This window comes from Notamacropus eugenii, chromosome X, assembly GCF_028372415.1.
Source record: "Notamacropus eugenii isolate mMacEug1 chromosome X, mMacEug1.pri_v2, whole genome shotgun sequence".
In the NCBI taxonomy this organism is placed as follows: Eukaryota; Metazoa; Chordata; class Mammalia; order Diprotodontia; family Macropodidae; genus Notamacropus; species Notamacropus eugenii.
The window spans coordinates 71,900,912-71,913,158 of NC_092879.1; the positions used below are offsets into that span (position 1 = coordinate 71,900,912).

At 40.0% G+C, this 12,247-nt stretch overlaps 1 non-coding gene across 1 annotated transcript; it reads left to right on the plus strand.

The window, feature by feature from the left end:
* The first annotated feature begins 8,421 nt into the window (after nt 1-8,421).
* Nucleotides 8,422-8,528, plus strand: LOC140516508 (U6 spliceosomal RNA). The gene has a single exon (XR_011971394.1). It is a non-coding gene; the product is annotated as a U6 spliceosomal RNA (small nuclear RNA).
* The last annotated feature ends 3,719 nt before the right edge of the window (nt 8,529-12,247 follow it).

The window sequence follows — 12,247 nt, forward strand, 5'->3', positions numbered from 1 at the left end:
TTGATATGCAGAAACCAACAATAGCACTTCATTTCTATTGTGGCTCAAGGCTTACAAACTGCTTTCAGCACTACAACCTTGTGAGGAAGATAGCACAAGGACCAACATGATTATCATTTGATATATGAGGAAACTGAGGTTCAGAAAAGGAAAGGGTTTATCCAAGGTCACACAGTTAGTACACATTGGAGCCATATCTCCTGCCTGCCAGTCCAGCTCTTTTCCCAGTATGTTACGTAGATCCCAACCAAGTGCATGCAGGGACAAAGGAAGAATGCAATGTTTGAGGACAAATGTTTCATTAAGGAGAAGATTCATTAATTCTGAAAACTAAAAGATGGTTAAGTGTTTTTCTAGTGCCATTTATCCACTGTTCTTCCAGATTTTGTTTTTCCTGTCTATATCTTTTTCTATCGAGCTTCCAATGAATGTGTTTCAGTGAATCTTTTCATTTATATCTACCATATTGCTTATTTATGTAACCTCCCTTCTCTCCATTCAATCATTCCTAACTCCTTCTGGGTAGCTATCCATCTCCAGACCCTTCTACTTGTCTTCCTCTTTCTCCTTCTGTCTCACCTTCTTTCTTTCTTCCCTTTTCCACACTCATTCATCTTGTGATCTGTGTCTACTTGTCAAAAGCCTGCCTGTTTACCTTTTGTTTCAGAGTCCTTTACCTAGTTCTCAATTCATTCAATGCCTATATCTCTCAGCTCCTGGGCCTGTAAGTCCATGGCTAGGCCCAGACCCTGCTGGCTTGCTCCATTTGAATGGCCATTAGTCATCCTTTCTTCTTGGTTTCTCTACTTCTCTTAACCTGTCTCTTTCCTGACCTGTCTATTTGTGTACTGAGGGAGATTTCTCTGCTCAGAGTCCCAGAATCTCAGAGTTAGAAGGGAGCTCAGTGACCATGTAGTCCAACTAATAACCCAAAAGATCCCCATCTACAATCTACTTAACCAGTGGTTCTCTTCTGGGATCCAGTGACACTGGACTCCTTCTTATTCTTTGTATAAGACACTCCATTTCTAGACTCCAGGCATTTGCACTGGCTGTCCCCCATACTTGGAATGCTTTTCCTCCTCCTCCTCTCTACCTCCTGGCTTCCCTGGATTCCTTCAAGTCTTGACTAAAATCCCACCTTCTGTAAGAAGCCTTTCCCCATCCTCCTCAATTGACCACTCTATTTGGAATTGTTTTTTTATTGTTGTAAAGAACAGATAATAGCAACACCTATGTCACAGTATTGTCATGAGAATCAAAAGAGATAACATATGTACTGTGCTATTGAAATGTTAGCTCCTACTAATATGATGAAGTTCTTCATGCTCTAAAGCCGAAATCTGCCTCTCAACACCTTCCACCCACTCCTCCTTGTTCTGCCCTCTGGGGCATAGCAGAACTTGTCTTATGGCTTTTCCATACTCAAAGACAGCTATCATGTTCCCACTAAGAGCACTTCTGATGGGGTCTCTCCTGGACCTTCTTATGTTGCTTCCATCCTCACCAGCTCTGACCACAGCTAGACAATGAAATAGCTGCCTAACTCATTCTCACCTTGATGCAATCTTCAGGCTGGCAGAGATCCTTTTCAGTGTTACCACTAGTACTGTGATTTGGACCCTCCAGTCAAAGTATAAGAACAGCTATTTGGCATGCTACAGCTAGAGAACTGCCATGTGGAAAATCCACAGTCATTCTAATGGAAGTAGCAACAACACAATGGCCAGGTCACAGACCCAATCCAAAGGGGCTAGAAATCATTTTGGAGAAATGTAGACTCAAAACCCCAGCAAACTTCATCTCCTGCTTCACTCACTTGTTTTTTTTTTCTTTTTTCCTTCAGAAAACATTTTTTAGACTGCCTGGCTTTAACTCTCTGCCCTGACTCTCCATTTCAAGATCTGATCAGTAAGGGAAATGGAAATAATACAATACCATAAGGAGTTTTACCCATTTGACAAGTTCCAGCCATATTCATTTGAGTAATATAGAAAAACAACCAAGATATTAAGTCTAATCCTTCCATTTTGACTCAGAAATATTAACAGCATGCCCTCTGAAGCCCCATAGAGAGGGGCAAAGCTTTTGTGCCCTTCCTGCCTGAGTTGTCTGTACTAGAGAGCTGAACTCTCCTCCTCCCCTGCCCCTGTCTTAAGCCATCACAATTCTAGTCTGCCTGCTTGATTGGATACTTCTCTGTATTGAACTCTGAACCTTTTGAAATTTACTTAGGGTGTTGAGAGTTTTTCTTTCGATGATGAGTTAATTTTCACTGGATGAAATCATTTCTGTTCTTTTGACATTCCCCCAGACTCACAAAATCATGACAATGAAAGATTCTGTGCTGGGCTTCAAAATGAAAAAGGCTTGTTGATACTTCCAACATACCCACTCAAAGGAACCTGAGGAGATGGTGACCATGTCATCAGAGTTCACAATAAACAAGGAGGGGGAAATTGGGTTGGTGGAAGATGATGGTCACCTGAAATTTAGGGGGACTTTATATCAAAGAGATCAGAGAATGGTTAGGTAGGTTCTCATGACTTAAGATTATATCAGGGAAGTCAGCTCAAGAGTGATGGAACACTCTCAAGGATGGTGTTGTAAACAACACAAGCACAAACAATTCCAAGGAGGAAGAAAAAATGGAAAGCTGTCAAAAGAGACCGATGTGGATACACAGAGACTTCATCGACCACCTCTGATCTTAATAAGACATGTACAGAAGATAGAAGTGAGGGCACAGAACAGAGGATGAATACAAAAAGAGCAACATGGTCCTGTAAAAATGTCAGGGATATTAAGGTCAAAATATTCTGAGGTTGGTGATGAATATTAAGCACAGCAAAAAGGGACTTTTATAGCTATATTGTGGGCAAAGGTAGGTCAAAGAAAAGATGATACTGTTGTTTTGGATGAAGGGGATGCAATTCCTTGAGGTGGAGGGGATAGCAGAAATTATAATTCCTAAACACCTGCTTTACTTATATTTTCCCTACTAAAGAGAATAATCTAATGACTGGGAAATAAAGGACCAAAACGAATAACAAGAAATTGAGCTCCACGATAAATAAGGATGTGATAAGAGAATATCTAGCTGTTCTCTGTGAGTTCAAGACACTAGGTTTAGACAAATTAAATCCTGGGGTAATGAATAGATTGGTAGCGCTGATTACTGATCCCCTGGCACTTATCTTAAAGAAGAATGGAGAATGAGAGTGACCTGTCACAGTGGGAGAGGTACAGGAACTGGAGACAAAGGATCTGAGTTTGAACCCTGGTTCTGTTACTTACTACAGCTAAGTCCTGTTTAATGTGAATAATGAATTCCCTGAAGTGATCTCATTATTTGCATCTGCACTGCATATTTCCATTGAGTTGGAACCAATTACCACCTTTTACATATAACTATAAGTTTGAATACTATGAATTTGAATACATGTGACCACTTCAGGGGGATTCATTATTCACACTAATCAAGTCCTAGATGTAATCATGTGACCCTGACCAAATGATTTCATACACACATACACACACACACACACACACACACACACACACACACCATTCAAATATAAGGATGGGGTCACCAGATTTGAATTCTCTCATCTGTTCTAATGTCCTTGATTGACTGATCAATTGGTTGACTGACTGCTAGATTGATTGAATAGCAGTGTTTCCATCCAGTTAAGGTAGTTACTTTAAGATATGTAGTGATGCTTGGATGTTTGATTTCATGCTAATATCTAGGTCTTTTTCTATGATTGATTCCTTAGAGAAGTCCAAAGTCCATGCCCATGTGATCCACCACCCTTACTTATAAAATAAGGTGTTTAGACAAGATGACTTCTAAGGTCCCTTCTAGATCTAAAATCTATACTTACCTAGCTGTTCTGATTTTCTAAATGGAGAAGCTAAAATCTGCAGGTATAGGCTAGTGGGTTTAACTTCTAGTCCTGACTGAATTCTTGGAATTCATTATTGAAAGGCTGATTTTTTGAGCACTTAGGAAGAAGATTATTATAAACCAATAGGAATTCATCAAGAATTCATTCCAGACTAACTTCATGTCCTTTTTGATAGGCACATGCTTGAACATGCTACAGACAAGTATATGTGTCCCAATAGGCAAGACAGAGATATGGATTAAATGATTACAAAGTTAGATGGACTTTGAATTGGTTAAACAAATAATTCCAAGGAATGGTAGTTAACAGAGAAATGTCAGACTGCAAGGAGTGCCACAAGGCTATGGCCTTGGGCTTTTACTATAGAAAACTTTAATTGATGAACTGAATGAAGTCACAGATGGTACATGTACCAAATTTGCAGATTACACAAAACTAGGAGCAACAGTATATTTATCAGACAGCAGAATTATTGGAATCCAAAACGTTTAGAACAACGGCCCAAACCTACTATGATTAAATGAATAAGGACAGATAGAAAGGTCTGCAGTTAAGTTTGCAAAATCAACTATATACACAGAAAATGAGGGAAGACAACAATTCAGGTGAAAAAGTACTGAGAGTTTTCATGGACTGCAAACATCCAGGATGAGTTAATACTGGATTTAGCAGGCAAATAAGTTAATGAACATTAGAAGAGATATAGAGTGTTCCTATATAGAATGTCACATTGAGTTCTAGGTGCCACATGTTAGGAAGACAATTGACAAGCTAGTAGAATGACAGCGATTGTGAGGTGACTGGAAACCTTGTCATATAAGAACTGGTTAAAGAGACTGGAGGCATTTAGCCTAGAAAAGAGGAGACTTATAGGGCATGAGAGCCATCTGTAAGTATTTGAAGAGCTGTGATATGGAAGAAGGATCAGATTTGCTCTGCTTGGTCCCAGTGGTCATAACTGAAAGGAAAGGGTAGGAAAGATAGATTTGGGCTTCACATCTGGGAAACCTCTCTGACAAATAGCACTATGGAAAATGGAATAGGGGGGCGGAGCCAAGATGGCAGAGTAGAAAGACACACATACTCTAGCTCTTCCCCCACAGCCCATAAAATACCTGTAAAGAATGACTCTCAACAAATTCTAGAACAGCAGAAGCCACAGAACAACTGAGTGAAGGAGATTTTCAGCCCAGGGTGACCCAGAAGGCCAACAGGAAAGGTCTGTCACACTTGACATGGAGCAGAGCCCAGCCTAGCCTTGGCAATGTGGCACTGGGAGGAGCAGGACCAGAGCAGGCCTCAGGGCAAAATCCCCAGCAGCAGGAGAGGTTCTCAGATCCCTCAATCCACAGGCACCAAAGACACTTCAAAGGTCAGTGACAGTGCTTTTTCAACCAGAGTGAGAAAGGAGCAGGGTCCTCCCCTAGCTCAGGCCCCAGGTGGTAGTGGCAGAGACAGCAGCAGTAGCAGGTAGAAGCAGCTGTGTGGCTGTGGCAGGTGGCAGTCAGCTTCCATTGTTAGAGCCCTCAACTTAAAGCCCTTGGGGGAATTAAGCAGCTGATCTGAACCTCAGCCCTGAGGTGGCCCTGCCCTCCCCCTAAAGCCCCTGGGGGAATTGAGCAGCTGATCTAAATCTCAGCCTTCAGCACTATCCTGGGGTAAGGAGGAATACTGGTCTGGCAGAGCTGGAGGCTGTTGAGGAGTAAACTCCTCTCCCTTGATTGTGCCACCTTGGAGTGACTGAGATCTTACAGGTCCCCAGAGTGTACCCTACTCTTGACAAAGGACTCAAAAGTCAAGTAAATGGTTGGGAAAATGCCCAAAAAAGGGAAAAACAATAAGACTAAAGAAGGTTACTTTTTGATGAACAGGCATTTTCTCCCATCCTTTCATGACAAGGCAGAACAATGCTTACCATCAGGGGAAGACATAAAAGTCAAGGCTTCTGCATCCCAAACGTCCAAAATAAATATGCAAAGGTCTCAAACCATGGAAGAGCTCAAAAAGGATTTTGAAAATCAAGTAAGAGAGGTGGATGGAAAAATTGGGAAGAAAAATGAGAGCAAGGAAAGAAAATCATGAAAAGCCAGTCAACAACTTGCTAAAGGAGACCCAAAAAATGCTGAAGAAAATAACACCTTTAAAAATAGGCTACCTCAAGTGGTAAAAGAGGTTCAAAAAGCCAATGAGGAGAAGAATGCCTTAAAAAGCAAAATTAGCAAAATGAAAAAGGAGGTTCAAAAGCTCATGGAAGAAAATATTTCTTTAAAAATTAGAATGGAACAGATGGAAGCTAATGACTTTATGAGAAACCAAGAAATTACAAAACAAAACCAAAAGAATGAAAAAACGGAAGATAATGTGAAATATCTCATTGGAAAAACAACTGACCTGGAAAATAGATCCAGGAGAGACAATTTAAAAATTATGGGACCACCTGAAAGCCATGATCAAAAAAAGAGCCTAGACATCATCTTTCATGAAATTATCAAGGAAAACTGCCCTGATATTCTAGAACCAGAGGGAAAAATAAATATTGAAAGAATCCACTAATCACCTCATGAAAAAGGTCCAAAAAATAGAAACTCCTAGGAATATTGTAGCCAAATTCCAGAGTTCCCAGGTCAAGGAGAAAATATTTAAGCAGTTAGAAAGAAACAATTTAAGTATTGTGGAAATCCAGTCAGGATACCACAAGATCTAGCATCTTCTACATTAAGGGATTGAAGGGCTTGGAATATGATATTCCAGAAGTCAAAGGAACTAGGATTAAAACCAGGAATCGCCTGCCCAACAAAACTGAGTATAATACTTCAGGGGAAAAATGGTCATTCAATGAAATAGAGAACTTTGAAGCATTCTTGATGAAAAGACCAGAGCTGAAAAGAAAATTTGACTTTCAAACACAAGAATCAAGAGAAGCATGAAAAGGTAAACAGGAAAAAGAAATCAAAAGGGACTTACTAAAGTTGAACTGTTTACATTCCTACATGGAAAGACAATATTTGAAACTTTTCTCAGTATTTGGGTAGTTGGTGGGATTACACACATACACAGACACACACAGACACACACACACATACACACACATATAGAGAGACACAGAGAAACAGAGAGTACAGGGCAAGTTGAATAAGAAGGGATCATATTTAAAAAAATAAAATTAAGGGGTGAGAGAGGAATATATTGGGAGGAGAAAGGGAGAAACGGAATGGGGCAAATTATCTCTCATAAAAGAGGTAAGAAAAAGTTTTTTCATTGGAGGGGAAAAGGGGGCAGGTGAGAGGGAAAAAGTGAAGCTTACTCTCATCACATTTGGCTCAAGGAAGGCATAACATGCACACTCGATTTGGTATGAAAACCTATCTTACACTACAAGAAAGTAGGGGAGAATGGGATAAGCAGGGTGGGGGGATGATGGAAGAGAGGGCAAATGGGAGGAGGGAGCAATTAGAAGTAAACACTCTTGGGGAGGGACAAGGTCAAAAGAGAGAACAGAAGAAATGGGGGGCAGGATAGGATGGAAGGTAATATAGTTAGTCTTACACATCATGACTATTATGGAAGTCATTTGCAAGACTACACATATATAGCCTAAATTGAATTGCTTGCCTTCTCAGTGGGGATGGGTAGGGAAGGAGGAAGGAAGAGAAGTTGGAACTCAAAGTTTTAGGAACAAATGTTGAGAATTATTTTTGCATACAACTGGGAGATAAGAAATACAGGTAATGCGGTATAGAAATTTATCTTGCGCTATAGGACAAAAGAGTAGATGGGGATAAGGGAACGGAGGAGTGGTAGAAGGGAGGGCATATTGAGGGAAGTGGAAATTAGAATGCTTGACATTTTGGGGTGTGGGGAGGGGAGAAATGGGGAGAAAATTTGGAACTCAAAATTTTGTGAAAATGAATGTTGAAAACTTAAAATAAATAAAAGAAAAAAAAGAAAATGGAATGGGCTCATGCCAGAGGCAGTGGCTCACTTCACTAGAAGTCTTCCAGTGGAAGCTGAATAACCTCCTTTAAGAGTAGATGTAGACAAGATTCTTGGACAGGTACATCTTGGACTAGATGCCTTCCAAGGTCCCTTCCAGTGCTGAGATTTAGGAAAGTTCACTTTAATGCTCATTGTGACCAAGATAGTGTAATCAATTACATTTGGGTGAGCTGGCATGGTTCTAGAATTGCCACTGCAACTTTTTCCCACTCAGTTTCTTGGAACCATGGAGCAAGGTCACAAACCCCACTAATTTTGGGGGGGGGGGGCTAATTATTATTATTATTACTATTTCCTTCCATTCTAGAAACTTCGAAATTATAGTTGCTTTTCTGTCTTTCTCTCCCCAAGGGCCTCTGATGTGTGCTGAACAGTGTTTTTAAGTGCTAATGGGGGAGACGTCACCTCCAAGTCACAGGCTCCTCCATGCAATGTGGCACTCCCAGTGGCAAGGAGATATAAAGAGTGTACTTACTCTCCATGTGAAAAGCTCTGGGTTAAATACAACAGAAAGGTGCTCGCTTCGGCAGCACATATACTAAAATTGGAACAATACAGAGAAGATTAGCATGGCCCCTGCGCAACGATGACACGCAAATTCGTGAAGTGTTCCATATTTTTTGACACCATACACAAGAATAAAGTCCAAATGGGTACATGATTTACGTATAAAGATTGATACCATGAATAAATTGGAGAAGCAAGAAATAGTGTATTTATCAGATTTATGGAGAAGGGAAGAATTTTTTACTAAAGAAGAGATAGAAAGCATTATGAAATGCAAAATGGATAATTTTGATTACATTAAACTGAGAAGTTTTTGCACAACCAAACCCAATGCAACCAAAATCTTGAGGGATGTAGTAAATTGGGAAAGAATTTTTATAGCTAAGCTCGGGGATAAAGGCCTCATTTCTAGAATATATTGAGAACTGACTCAAATGTATAACCATACAAGTCATTCCCCAATTGATAAATGGTCAAAGGATATGAACAGGCAATTTTCGGAAGAAGAAATTAAAGATATCTATAATCATATGAAAAAATGCTCTAAATCACTATTGATTAGAGAGATGCAAATCAAAACAGCTCTGAGGTACCACATCACACCTATAAGATTGGCAAACATGACAGAACAAGAAAATGATAAATGCTGGAGAGGATGTGGGAGAGTTGGAACACTAATTCATTGTTGGTGAAGCTGCGAGCGCATCCAACCATTCTGGAGAGCAATTTGGAACTATGCCCAAAGGGCTACAAAAATGTGCATATCCTTTGACCCAGCACTATTGCTACTAGGACTGTATCCCCAAGAGATCATAAAAATGGGAAAGGGTCCCACGTGTACAAAAATATTTGTAGCAGCACTCTTTGTAGTTGCCAAAAACTGGAAGTCAAGGGGATGTCCATCAGTTGGGGAATGGCTGAATAAATTATGGTATATGAATGTAATGGAGTACTATTGTGCCATAAGAAATGATGAACAAGAAGACTTCAGAGAGTCCTGGAAGGACTTATATGATCTGATGCTGAGTGAAAGGAGCAGAACCAGGAGAACTTTGTGCACAGCAACGACCACAGTGTGCGAGAGTTTTTTCTGGTAGACTTGGAATTTCGTAATAACGCAAGAACTTCTTTTAAAAAAAAAATCCCAATGGTGGTTCTCTAAGGCAAAATGCCTTCCACACTCAGAGAAAGAAATATGGAAGTCATTCGCAGAATGTAGCAGATCATGTTTGTGTATGTATATGTTTTTGTGTATCATGTTTTGATTTGTTATATGATTTCTTCCATTTATTTTAGTCCGACTACATAGCATGACTATAGTGAAAATGTACTCAATAGGAAAGTATATGTAGAACCTATACAGAATTGTATGCAGTCATGGGGAGGGAGGGGGGTAGTAGGGGGTAGGTGTGGGGGGGATAAAATCTCAATTGTATGGCAGTGATTGTTAAACATTAAAAAATAATTTAAAAAAATAAATAAAATAAAAAAAAATACAACAGAAAGCTTGATGGCTTCAGGGAAACAGAGGCTGCCCTGGGAAAATTCGGTGCTAAACACCCCGTGGAGGCAATACAACTTTCTCTTCCTCCTCGTTCTTCTCCTCCTCCCCTTCTGTTTGATGTACTTTGGAATGACAGCAGATATTCTCATACTACCATCATGCTTTTCACCAACCTCATTTTTGCCCCACAGGTTTGCTGTACTCCTACACTAACCCTAACCTTCCCTCTATTCCCCAACCTAATGCAGACCACATTCAGATCTGAGACTCCCAATTATAGAGCACTCCATGTTTCCAGACCTTTCTTTCCTCATCAAAACTTGACACTCTTAGAGGGCTAGCCCATCTTCTGAACCCTCTCAGATGTCTAAGATGATCAGCTAATTCAAAAGAAGATGGCAATGACAAATGATGACTGGATATGTTACTTTTCCCAGGTAACATTTAACCGTTAACAAGGACCTTCAATGCTTTGAATGTTGAGCCATTTTTCAGTTGCGTCTGACTCTCTGTGATCCCATTTGGAGTTTTCTTGGCAAAGATACTGGAGTAGCTTGGCATTTCCTTCTCCATCGCATTTTACAGAAGAGGAAACTGAGGCAAATAGTGCCTTGTCCAGGGTCACACAGCCAATAAGTATCCGAAGCTATGTTTGGACTCAGGAAGATCAGTCTTCCCAACTTCAGGCCTGGCACTCTCACCACTGCAGTTGCTCCTTCAATGATTTACCCTAAAGCAATGATCAACTAATGAAGACATTTCAGGCAGCAAGTCAGTGGGGGAGAAATTCTGGAAACAGAATCATAAAACCAGTGGACTTGGAAGGTCTAAGCAAATTAGAGGATGGAGGTTACCTAGTCACACCATCTGATTTTACCAGTAAGACCCAAAAGGGGAAAGAAAGTTGCCCAATGTCATGCAAGAGGTTAGTGACAAAGTCAGCACTAGAATGCAGATCTCCTGATATCCTTCCCAGGGCTCTTTCCATTCTACTATTTTTATATTTTATATACATATATATGCCTATTATATATTTTATATTATATATATGCCTATTTTTATTTTGGACACTTTTTGTAGCTATTTACATAAATGATAGCCCTTCCTCTGTATATAACATATGCCATTTATAATGTACTCTTACATATTTTAATAAATCATGTACCTAATCTAAAGATTCCTTATTTCTAAGGGAAGTAGCCAGCATAAAAGAAGGGGAAAGAGTATTGGTTCTGTAGGCAGAGAAAATGGGCCCAAAGCCCAGTTTTGTAACATTATTTGTATGACCCAGGACAAGTCACTGGGCCTCAGTTCCCTCATCTGTAATATAACGGGGTTGGGTGAGATGGAGGCAGAGGTCGTCCCCACTCTAGATTTATGGTTCTATAAATGGCAAGACCTTCTCTCTTCCGTTCTGAATGTCTGGAGGCCAAGTTGTTGGAGACTGTGGAGTTTGTTGGCAATCTAAAGGTAGCCCTTTGAATGTGAAACCTTTTTATTTGGCCTTAACTATTTGGGGCGGAATTCTTTCTAAAATACATGAATTGCTTCCTACCTTATGAAATAGAGAACAGCATATAGAAAATTAACTGCCCCTGCACTGAGTGTCCCCAGCCTGCTATACTTCCTAAGTTTGTGACTTCATATAGGTTCTCTGCATTTTTCCTTCATACCAGATTGTCATGTGCTCATGCCTTTAATAGCTTCTCTTTCCCTCACTCCTGCCAATTTGCTGTTCTTGATCTGTGGGTAACCAAGATTTTTAGAATTGTGTGTAAAACAAAAATCAGCGGGTACAAAGTCAGCAAGCATTTAGGAAGATTCACAATGTGCAAGGCATTGTGCTGAGCCCTAGCTATTCAAAAACAACAACAGCAAAAGGAATTTTACTCCCTGTCCTCAAAGAGATTATATTCCAATGTTTGTATAATGTCCATTGAATTAACAGCCCATATGTAGCCCATGGGCTACAAGTAAGTCATCGATTTTGCTATGCCTCTATACTCATGTCTTTTTTGCTCCTTTTCTGGTTCTTTGAAGTGTTCCAAACATGTGGAGCTGTCCAATAGTTGAACTTGGGATAAAGTGTTGGCCTGTTATAGATAAAGGATGTCTAGTAGCATATATGCTGCTTTAGTAAAGAGTTCTACTTTCTATGGAAAAAAGTATGACCTTGGAAACAAGATCCAATTATTGGACAATTCATTCATACTTTCAACAAGCATTTAATAAGCACTTACTATATACTAGCTGCTATTCTAGGTACTCCAGGAGAAACAAAAAAAGTAGATAGTATCCCTGCCCTCCCATCATCTAATGGAAAAGATGA